This window comes from Triticum aestivum, chromosome 6A, assembly GCF_018294505.1.
Source record: "Triticum aestivum cultivar Chinese Spring chromosome 6A, IWGSC CS RefSeq v2.1, whole genome shotgun sequence".
NCBI classification, from domain to species: Eukaryota; Viridiplantae; Streptophyta; class Magnoliopsida; order Poales; family Poaceae; genus Triticum; species Triticum aestivum.
The window spans coordinates 424,357,070-424,368,852 of record NC_057809.1 but is presented as its reverse complement, the minus strand read 5'-3'; positions in this window follow the sequence as shown (position 1 = coordinate 424,368,852).

The window sequence follows — 11,783 nt, the reverse complement described above, 5'->3', positions numbered from 1 at the left end:
CGGTTCCACGCCCTGTAGAGGGTTTTTGCTTCTTTGTAATTAACTCGGGTGTCTTATGATAGTGCACCCTTTTACTTCAGACTGGGTGTATATTTGCAGCCGGATTATCCCAAAATTTCGTTTCGGTTTTCCAGGCGCTTTCCATCGCACAGTACTTTCGTACTATGGACGCCAAGTCAGCGAAGCGTGATATGTCACGGCGACTTATGGCGTTAAGGATTCCCTTGTCCTTGCAATTATTGCGGAAAAATGAGACTGCATCTTCCTCGCGACAGTCCTTAACCTTGTTCATCACAAGGAGGAATCTGGCCCAATAATGATATATTGTTTCCTGGGGCGCTTGTCTGATGTCGGAAAGATCGTTTATGTTTGGGTGGGTGGGTGGATTTGAGTCCGATCCCTTACCCGATCTGAGACCCAGGGGCCGAGGAGTTTCCAATCTTGGAAGTTCGGGTTCCGGGATGTTGCCCGATAAGTCTGGCCCGCCGCCTGACTCTAGGTTCAGGGCTTGGGTGATGTCCTCCTATAAACGGGTATCCGGCTCGGAGAGCTCAGGAATCCCGACATAGTTAGTCTTCAAGATAGAGGAAGAATCGCCGCACTGTTCCTCCACCACCGCAATATGATGGGTGACCAGTGGAGGGTTAATCTCCCTTTGATCGGGTATAAGCCCAATCCGATCATGGTCAGTAGCGACTCCCAAGGCGGCGATGCGATCAAAGATCTTGTTTAGGGATGAGAGCTCCATTGGATCCATCTGCTCGGCAAATTCCGAGCCGACGTGGAGGCTGTTTTCGATGACCCGAGAAGTCATCGTCGATGCAGCAGCCGAACAGGCGGTCATGATGAAACTGCCTAGCCGAGAGTTTGGCTGATAGCCAGGGCTCCCCTGGCGGTAATGTTGTTTTTAACAACGAGACGAGGCATCCTTCCTTATGGTGACGACACAGTGGAACTCTCAATGAAAGCACCAATGTCGGTGTCAAAACCGGCGGATCTCGGGTAGGGGGTCCCGAACTGTGCGTCTAGGCGGATGGTAACAGGAGACGGGGGACACGATGTTTTTACCAAGGTTTGGGCCCTCTTGATGGAAGTAAAACCCTACTCCTGCTTGATTGATCTTGATGATATGAGTATTGCAAGAGTTGATCTACCACGAGATCGGAGAGGCTAAACCCTAGAAGCTAGCCTATGGTATGATTGTTGGTTCTGGACTTTGGGCCACAGGCTGGTGGGCCTGCATGTTTGGGGGCCCATGTGTTCTAACTCAGCATGCGATCGGAACAACGGTGGTTTTTGATGCGGTCGCTTGACGAATACAAAAAATTGAGTAAAGCATGGCAACTGTTAGAATGAAATCGAATGACAGTTCCTAACCAGCAATCAGAGTTGCAATTCTATCAACGATATACCATGTGATAAATAATACTATCGTACTACTTATACACACAGGACACTTGTTTCACCATGCCAGATTATTACATCAAAATCTCTCGGAGGATAGATCAGTTCGGCAGTTGTGTGCTGCTACTGAAGAATTTCAAATTTATTTGGACCAGCTCTCCTTGCCGAGAAAGTTTGATTTTGACATCATCCCCTACAGCAAGATCTGATTTAGATTTAAACCTTGACCATCCTTTAGCATCAATCATCATGCGACCATCCTTTGTACTTATGGTACATTGAGCAGGTTCATTCACACCAAGGCTGCGCATGGTAAGAGAAACTTGGCCACGGTCGCCCGGATTGTTGAACGACTCCCTCGTTGCTCTAGGAATTCTCTGTTTGCAAACAAGAAGACATACACAAACAGTTAGATCAACACAGTGAATCATGTGAAACAACATGGAAAGAAAAAAGAACGAAGCACTTGCGTGGCCAATGCTTACCAAGAAGGTGGACATGTCGGTTTTTGTAAGGACTTTGGTATATGAAGTGCGAATTGTAGTCCAGTCTGTTGCCGGTGCAACTGCTGGTTCCCTTGCCGCTGCACGGGCCGGAGCAGATGCAAGTGCAAGTGTTGGTGCAGGTGCCGAAGCCGTTGCTAGTGCCCGTGCCGGTGCGACTGGTAGTGCCGCTGCTGCTGCTGGAGATGGTGAACCTTATAGAGTTGGTGTCGGAGCGAGTGCCGATGTCGATGCCAGATCCTCCGATAGATCAGCCTGATCCGCTGACACGGTCGGTGCCCAATCCTCAGTTGGATCAGACTGAGTTGCTGCCGCTGTCAGTGCTAGAGAAACTGTCGGTGCTTGATCCGTTGCTGAAGGTGGTATCGATGTGTGACGGTGTCCTGGACTAGGGGGTACTCAACACGTCATCTCCCGATCTGATAGATTGGGCCGAGGACCCCTGTGGCCGTATACTCATGGGCCAGTTTGGGCAGCTGCCGCATACACATCATCTCTTCGAAGATGCTTCTTACACTTTGTAGTAATATAGCATAAGTTCCCTGAGCGTGCTTTGTCTGTTACAGCCTTATGGCCCGATTGCCTGGTTATTGGAAACACCGTCGATATTCTCGACAGATGGAGTACATAACACTTTTCGGTCCTTGACCGAAGAGGGAGAAGCCGACGGTCGGTTAAGACGCGTTTAAAGTTCGGTTGAACATAGATATGATATAAGTACTTCGGTACATGGAATCATTCTTTTACTCAAGTCACTTGGGGGCTCTTAAGTTTATTTGAGCCGTTTTATAATAAGTGTTCTTCTTCTTAGTCATTGCAAAGTTTTATTATTATTATTATTATTATTATTATTTATCACTCCTTTTTTCGACGCGAGTGTGCGGTCACTAGCCGGGGAGCCTAATTTCTCTCTCAAAGCCGCTAGAGTTTAGTTTGATAAACTGGCCTAATGAGAAGTACTCCGCCCTCGGGATAGGAGGTTGAAGCCGTAGGCTGACCCGCTCGAAGTCTTGAGATAGGATGTACCATGTTAAAGCACGACAGAAGCACTTCTTTTTTCTAAGATCAATTTTCGGATTGGCACCGAACACTTGATATTGTTCGGACGTCATGTTTTTACTGAAGTTTCTTGGTTTTCCAAGCTTTTTGGCACTTTTAAACTATTTGTTCTTTTCCAGCATTAGTCTCGTAGTGCAACGCCGGACACATTTAGGGATTCGGCAAAAACATTCTCAGATATTGCTATATATGCATCGGTTTCGAATTGTGTCTTCGGTCAATAGTTGGGTTGCCCGGCTCCTGCACTTGCTTCCTACGTTCCGTTTTGTTCGTCTAGGCGTGCAAAGGGAGAACCACTGCGATTGTGCTTCCAGCTCACATGGTTAAGCACCTCAGTGGAGAAAGCCGAAAACTGACTGTCACAATAAGCGTAAACTGGTCAGCGATCCAATGACTATGTTAAAAGACGGGCCGTTCATAACATTGGCCGAAGTGTTTACGGCTTGACGCCGACTGTCGCCGAACACTACTGGGGGCTATTAACTGGCCTCCCAAACTAAATCCTCGATATTTTGCTCTTACATTAGAGCTGAGATTTAATGATCATGCTTAGCATGACAACCCAAAGAAAGGAACCGATAGCGGGACTATTTTCTTTGGAAGACATTTCTTCTATTAAACAGTAATATAACATATCTCTCTACGTACCTTTGTTTATAAAACTGTATGGCCAGATTGCCTTGTTTGTTGTAAATCTTTGCCCTCATAAAGGCTTTATAAAGTAGGACAAACACTCCTCGGCTACTGGCCGAGGAGGTGGAAGCCGATGGTCGGTCAACAAAGTTTTGTACAATGCGGATCCGAGCATTAATGACGTAAAGTAATTGGATACATAGAGTCATTACACATAATTTGTGATTTTACTATGGATACTGATCCTTAATTCGGCCACCCGTGCCCGCATTAAGGTTCGGGGGCTACTGGGCTTCGGGCTTATTATTTACAAATATTAAAGGGGCACATCGATCCCCTGATCTGGTGTTGCCACCCGACCAGTGTCTCGGGGGCTACTACATTGCCTGTTCAATGCAGAAAATTTTAAGTGCAATACAGTTGTCGAGGAGATTTTGATCCTCAGGTTGGTCGGCCGCACCCAACCTGAGTCTCGAGGACTAAGCACGCCGCTTTTTGTGTCCCGAAGTATTCTGCCGAGCTAGGACTTGATCATCAGGCCGATCTTGCAAATCAACCTGAGTCTCAGCGGCTACTGGGATCAGCGGTCTTACGTCATCCTTCATGTGCATCTCGGGTTTTAGACCGATACACACCTTGAGGGCTACTGGCTATATATCTCGACAGAGAATAAATTGCACCAATAAAAAATATTGACAAAAAATCGGCCTATAGTCGGGGTGGTGCATCACCTTGGAAGCAGTCCGGCATAAAGCTCGGGCGCTAGTGGCTGGCTCCGTAGAGGGCATTTCCGGCATTAAGCTCGGCTAAACTCCTTCAACTTTTTTGAACCAAGGTGATATGACACCTCGGATATAGTCCGGCGTTGGAGCTTGGACATAGTCCGGCGTTGGAGCTCGGATACATTCCGGCATTGGAGCTCGGAAAGCAGTCCGGCATTGGTGCTCGGCTGCAAAAGATACCTCTAATGCAGTCCAGCGTTGGAGATCGGACGCAAGAGGACACTGCCTCCCGGGAACAACTTCAAACCCGAGGTGTGGCATAAAAATAACAAGGCATTGATAAAGGCCGGAAACTTAAAGGGGCTCCTTGGGTACCCGACGTGTAAACCCGTCGAATGCATTTCGGCGATCCTCAAGATCGAAGATAAAGAAGATTTATTGAACCAGTTTTCAAGACCGACGACTAAAGATGAAGAACAGTTCGGAAGAATCGAGGAGCGTCCCTAACTTCAAGACCGGTTCAGGGGGCTACTGACGGTGTCCTGGACTAGGGGATACTCAACACGTCATCTCCCAATCTGATAGATTGGGCCGAGGACCCCCGTGGCCGTATACTCATGGGCCAGTTCGGGCAGCTGCCGCATACAAGGAAGATTCCACAAAGACTTGGCGATCAAGACGAGGACTTCTCCCCACCGGCATATTCGTCTAGGACTCTTGTTAACCTAGGCCTCTAGTGCATTATATAAACCAGGGCCAGGCTAGTCGAAACAACTATATATACAACAATCATACCATAGGCTAGCTTCTAGGGTTTAGCCTCCTTGATCTCGTGGTAGATCTACTCTTGTACTACCCATATCATCAATATTAATCAAGCAGGACGTAGGGTTTTACCTCCATCAAGAGGGCCCGAACCTGGGTAAAACATCATGTTCCCTGCCTCCTGTTACCATCCGGCCTAGACGCACAGTTCGGGACCCCCTACCCGAGATTCGCCGGTTTTGACACCGACAATGTGCGAGACAGCGGCGGTCGTGTCTGGTCTGCTATGATCAGCTTTCTAACTTGAGTAGGCTCCATGACCGTGATCCAGTCTTTTTCTTCATTTATTTTAAACGGGAGAAGGACTAATTGTGGCATCTTTGTTAAACCAAACTGTAGTTCATCATAGGGATGCAGCTTGTACTCAGACAATAGACTGGTCCAATTTTTTCAGTAGTATAAGTGATGGACAGTGCCTTCGTTACTGACACGACATAAGAAGTGAAACCTGCAAAAATATCCATCGTAGAGCATACCAAACGGTTTATTCTATGATGAATGTCACATGGCAAACCCTGCATCGTAAAATTGCAGCAAAAGAAAGAAAATATGACACTAAATCAATAAGATTTAGACAATAAATCAATAAGATTTACTTGATGTGACATGAGTGAATCCTTACTAGGAAATGACTATGTTGAAGTACCAAACAGAAGATTGATCGTCCAACTACGCGTGGCATGTAGGGCCCCCGCCTACTCCCACAAGAAGGACAGTCCAAAGGTCATGACAAATCATATGGACCGAACATCCATGGGACTGGAAATCTTGGTGGGTGCAATAAACCCTGCAATGCATACATATATTGGAGTGTAACCATAATTGATAAACCGTCCTCACAAAAAAGATGATTTGGATACTTCAAAATATACAGACTAAATTGAGTGGACAGACATTAACATAGACTGTTCTCAGGACTCACCACACACCAAAAGCAGTAGTACTAAACAATACAGGGTTCACAAACACAAATCAAGTACTGAACAATAGTACTTACTATGGACAAGCCAAGTTGCACTAATTAAACTCTACAGACTATTTCTTGCCACGACCTACGGGATGAACCCCGCATAATTGATTAGGCCACAGACTTCGTGAGAGATGTCTACCGGCACCATCACCATCTCGTCAACCTTGGAGAACCTAATAGAGTGGTCTTTCCACTCATAAACATGACGATGAAGACAGGTTGCATCAGATTTGTCGGGAAGCTTTACAAGAACCACACCCTTCGTAATCGAAGGCACAACCAGGAAATTGTTGTGGTCAAGTACAACCTCGAGAACATGCCTGACAACAATGCTACAGGAAAACACTAGTTCAGGACACGTGGCAACAAGGACACAACAGCTAGATAGTTTAGCAGTAGAACTCATCCTCAGGTCTTCCGGTTCACATGGCATGACTTTGAAAACTTCATCTCCACCGCAGACCTGGTTCTAATTCAAACAGAAACCAGATATTTTATTACTACCTCTGTTTAGAAATATAAGATGATATTCGATATTTTACTCCATATATGACTACATATACGCACAGAAATGAGTGAACAAAGACACTAGAACATGTCTTGACAGGCATGAGAGCAGAGGGATTACTTGCAATATCCATAACACAAGTTACTGAGGCAAATATACCCTCTTCAAAGGTAGCATTGATGTTCATAAAGTAGTTGAAAATAATCTATAAGAAATCAGTGTCAACCTCTCGCATGTTTTGGTCAAAAGAGGAATTTAGAACCGTCATTTGGCACACAAAAATCACATGCAAGATCACCCAGAAAGTTGTACTACTAGAACTAGTACTACGTGTTAGATGAAAAAACATGATCAAGATCGAGAAAAAGATCGGCAAGAATAGATATTACCTGGACTTGCTTAATGAGGGATCCCGAAGAGGGGGGCTTGGACAGGGCATTGGCTTTGAGCTTGTCTGCGGTAGTCTCGGCAGGGTGCTTGCGCTTCTTCGTACCATGAGCCTTGATGGTTTTGGCCAGAGCCATAGACATCACTTCGGCCGATGCTCTAGCATTCATCAAGAAACTGTCAAATGGGAATAAAAGAAAAGAAACCATAATGACAAACCCAAAAGAAGAACAGAGAGTTTGTTATAGGATCAATCTCGGGGTTGCAAGACCGGGCCTTGGCCAAAATCAACACCATTGATGCGCTCACCTTTCCTTCTTTGGGAGAGAAGAACAATGGCAGAAGCAGGTCAGGGTTTTCTTGAAGAAATGAGGAGCAAGATGAGGGAGAAGCGAGTGGGGGTTTTCTTCAAGAGAGGAAGTTGAGAGAGAAGAGTGAAATGATGGTTGCTTCGTCTGTCCAACTTACTACTGGAAAGGAGGGGGTTTTGTGATTTGATGGCTCATTGGGCATTACTGCGGCGCTTCGATCGGGGTAGTCTACCGTGCAGTTGGGCACTCTACTACGGAGTAATTTATTGCATGGCTGGTGGACCCCGATGAGGGAGTCCTGGATTAGGGGGTCCTCGGACGGCCGGACTATGTACTTTGGCCAGACTGTTGGACTATGAAGATACAAGATTGAAGACTTCGTCCCGTGTCCGGGTGCGACTCTCCTTTGCATGGAAGGCAAGCTTGGCAATTCGGATATGTAGATCTCCTCCCTTGTAACTGACTTTGTGTAACCCTAGCCCCCTCCGGTGTCTATATAAACCGTAGGGTTTAGTCCGTAGGACAACAACAATTAGAATCATAGGCTAGCTTCTAGGGTTTAGCCTCTACGATCTCGTGGTAGATCAACTCTTGTAATACTCATATCATCAAGATCAATCAAGCAGGACGTAGGGTATTACCACCATCGAGAGGGCCCGAACCTGGGTAAACATTGTGTCCCCTGTCTCCTATTACCATCCGCCTTAGACGCACAGTTCGGGACCCCCTACCCGAGATCCGCCGGTTTTGACACCGACATTGGTGCTTTCATTGAGAGTTCCACTGTGCCATCGCCATAAGGCTTGATGGCTCCTTCGATCATTGGCAATGATGCGATCCAGGGTGAGGTTTTTCTCCCCGAACAGATCTTCGTATTCGGCGGCTTTGTACTGTGGGCCAACTCGCTTGGCCATCTAGAGCAAATCGAGAGCTACGCCCCTGGCCATCAAGTCAGGCTTGGAAGCTTAAACTACACTGCCGACATCCGCAGAGACTTGATCTTCGACGGATTGAAGCCCATGTCAGGTGCGCCGCGCAGTCTCGACAAGTATGACTTAGCTCTGTCGTCAGACAGTGTCCCGGATATCACACCTGTGGCTACTCTAGCCTTTGATCCGGAGCAGATCATATCGTCCGAGGATGGGTGGATAGACCCCGCCACGGAGGCCGCACACTCTGCGGCGATAGAGCCGAATACTGACTACACACCCTATGAGACCTGTGTTGCCGGACCCTTGGATTCATCCCTGGCCACAGGCTCTGAACCGCCCACATCCGTGCCTATCGAATCTGATTGGGCACCGATCATGGAATTCGCATCTGCGGATATCTTTCAGCACTCGCCCTTGGGCGACTTGCTAAATTCATTGAAATCTCTCTCCTTGTCAGGAGACCCTTGGCCAAACTATGTTCGGTTTGAGTGGGAAGTGGACGACGAAGAAATTCATTCCCCACCCACCACCCACTTAATAGCCACTGTCGATGACTTAACTGACATGCTTGATTTCGGTTCGGAGACATCGACGGTATGGACGACAATGTAGGAGCAGAACAGGAACCACCGCCCACAGGGCGCTGGACTGCCACCTCATCATATGATATATACATGTTGGATACCCCCAAAGAAAGTGATGGCAATAAGGCAACAGAGCATAATCCCCCCAAGAAGCAATTTAAGCACCGGCGTCAATGGCGCCGCTCTAAGCCCCGCCATTGCAAAAACGGCGATACCGGCACAAGAGACAATAACGATGTTGATAGCGCCGAAGACGAGGACAATCCCCTCCAGCCAGGCCCCGAGCGGGAGGATGGGCAAGCCAGCCCTAAGGAACAGGCAGCAGACGGAGAATCAGAGGATGACAATTACATGCCTCTCTCCGAAGGTGAGGTGAGCCTCGGCGACGATGAATTTATCGTGCCTAAGGATCCCTCCGAACAGGAGCGCTTCAAGCGTCGGCTTATAGCCACAGCAAAAAGCCTGAAGAAAAAGCAACAACAGCTTCAAGCTGACCAAGATCCGCTAGCGGATAGATGGACCGAGGTCCTAGCGGCCGAGGAATATGAACTTGAACACCCAACCAAAAGTTACCCAAAGTGCAGGTTGCTACCCCAACTCAAGGAGGAAGCATTAAAGCCTACGCTCCCAGCATATGATGTGGCTGACCGACCACCTCATGGCCGAGACAAAGCGGCATATCAGGACGAAGTCCAGCTCGCACCCCGTCGCCAGTCAATTAAAAACACAAAGGCCCGGGGCAACATGCAGGACCTGCCAGATGTATTGGAAAACAAAGCAGGACATACAAGATTGATCTACGGATCACGGGGGCGCGCCCCAATGCGTGACGACGACCATCATGCCATATGCACTAAAAGAAAATCCATTCGGGCCGAATACAGCAGACAAGACTCATATGAACTACGTCGTGACATAGCCCGGCACAGAGGCACCGCTCACCCCCTATGCTTCACTGATGAAGTAATGGATCACGAGTTCCTAGAAGGTTTTTAACCCATGAATATCGAATCATATGATGGCACAATAGACCCCGCGGTATGGATCGAAGATTTCCTCCTCCATATCCACATGGCCCACGGTGACGATCTACATGCCATCAAGTACCTCCCATTAAAACTCAAAGGGCCTACTCGGCATTGGCTCAATAGCCTGCCGGCAAACTCCATTGGCAGTTGGGAGAATTTGGAAGATGCATTCCTTGACAACTTCCAGGCACTTATGTGCGACCACCAGATGCCGATGACTTGAGTCACATAACCCAACAGCCAGGGGAATCGGCCAGGAAATTCTAGACTCGGTTCCTAACTAAAAAGAACCAAATCATCGACTGTCCGGATTCCGAGGCCTTAGCGGCATTTAAGCATAGTGGCTCGCCCGACACCTCGTCCAAGAAAAGTCGAAGTCCATGGCAGCCCTCATGACACTCATGACCCACTTTTGCACGGGCGAGGATAGATGGCTGGCTCGCAGCAACAACACTTCAAGAAACCCTGGCAACTCAGATGCCAAAGATAGCAACGGCAGGCCACGTTGCAACAGACACAAGCGCCGCAACAACGGTGACAACACCGAAGACACGGCAGTCAATGCCGGATTCAGTGGCTCTAAATCCGGTCAGCGGAAAAAGCCATTCAAAAGAAGTAATCCGGGCCCGTCCAGCTTGGACCGCATACTCGATTGTTCGTGTCAAATTCACGGCACCCCCGATAAACCAGCCAACCACACCAACAGAGAATGTTGGGTGTTCAAACAGGCCGGCAAGTTAAATGCCGAAAACAAGGAAAAGGGGCTACATAGCGACAACGAGGAGGAGCCCCGGCCGCCGAACACAGGAGGACAGAAGAAATTCCCTCCCCAAGTGAAAATGGTAAACATGATATACGCAACCCATATCCCCAAGCGGGAACGGAAGCGTGCCCTGAGGGACGTCTATGTGATAGAGCCAGTCGCCCTAAAGTTCAACCCAGGGTCTTCTTGTCCGATCACCTTCGATTGCAGGGACCACCCCACCAGTAGCCATCATGGCGGTTCTGCCGCATTGGTCCTTAACCCCATCATTGATGGATTTCATCTCACTCGAGTCCTTATGGACGGCGGCAGCAGCCTGAACCTGCTCTGTCAGGATACAGTGCGTAAAATGGGCATAGACCCCTCGAGGATCAAACCCACCAAAACCACCTTTAAAGGCATCATCCCAGGTGTAGAGGCCTATTGCACGGGCTCAATAAAACTGGAAGTAGTCTTCGGATCTCCGAACAACTTCCGAAGCGAGGAGTTAATCTTTGACATCATCCCCTTCCGTAGTGGCTATCATGCACTGCTCGAACGAACCGCATTTGCCAGATTCAATGCGGTACCGCATTATGCATATCTCAAGCTCAAAATGCCAGGACCTCGCGGGGTTATAACAGTTAATGGAAACACAGAACGCTCGTTCCGCACGAAGGAGCACACCGCGGCCCTCGCGGTAGAAGCGCAAAGCAGCCTTATGAGGCAAACCGCCAATTCAGCGAAAAAGACCCTGGACACCTTCAAGCGAATCCGGAGTACCCTACAAGAGGATCATCAGGCACGTTTAGAGCTCGCCTAGCAATTCAGCCTCCGTCCTAGTCCCAATCAAATGGTGAAATTTGCGCCGCGCGTACATAATTATGCACTCAAGATACCATGGGCATAGGCGGAGGCACGGCTATGGCACGGCCCGTAATACGGCTCAACCGCTTCAGGACCAGTATACCTTTAAAATTTTCTTCCTTTCAGGCCCCTATTCTCTGAAGGCCCTCTCCGATCGTCTGATTATCGGACCCGTCACGGGAAGGAAACACCAAGGAAGCAAGAAGCTTTGACGTACAAGGGGATCCTCAGGTGGTCCCTGATAACGATCGATATACCTGTTTTGCATACCCACACGCAGCTTGACCTAGGATAGGACATGTCAAATA